Genomic DNA, 486 nt, shown 5'->3' with positions numbered 1-486 from the left:
ATAATTTCAAACAATTCCAAGATTGGGCTACTAGTTCAAAAGTTACAGCCCTTTTGAATTTTTTTTCGAAATTGGTTTCTAGTCTATAACTTTTGATTGAGAAGTCTGATCGAAAAAGTACGAATTGTTTTGGATTCTACGCACCAAAATTAATAAGAAAAAGTGTTTTCCCGAGAAATGTTGGTGCAGTCGATTTTTGGAAAAAAGGAAGGTTATACACTGCCTTTTTTTTGCCCGAAAAAAAAATTGTCTCAGATCGTCCCGGGAAAACGTGGCCTGTAGAATCCATAATTTCAAACAGTTCCAAGATTGGGCTACTAGTTCAAAAGTTACAGCCCTTCGAATTTTTTTTCGAAATTGGTTTCTAGTCTATATATAGGGAGTGCAATCCCGCAGCAAAATATCAATCCCGGTATTTGCGGGATCGTTAGATGTTAATCCCGCGGGATCCCGGTATTTGCGGGATCCCGCAAAATCTTAAATAAA

This window comes from Photinus pyralis, unplaced genomic scaffold (genome assembly GCF_008802855.1).
Source record: "Photinus pyralis isolate 1611_PpyrPB1 unplaced genomic scaffold, Ppyr1.3 Ppyr1.4_LG2, whole genome shotgun sequence".
NCBI lineage: Eukaryota > Metazoa > Arthropoda > Insecta > Coleoptera > Lampyridae > Photinus > Photinus pyralis.
The sequence above is the reverse complement of the archived record's forward strand: the minus strand, read 5'-3'. Positions refer to the sequence as shown.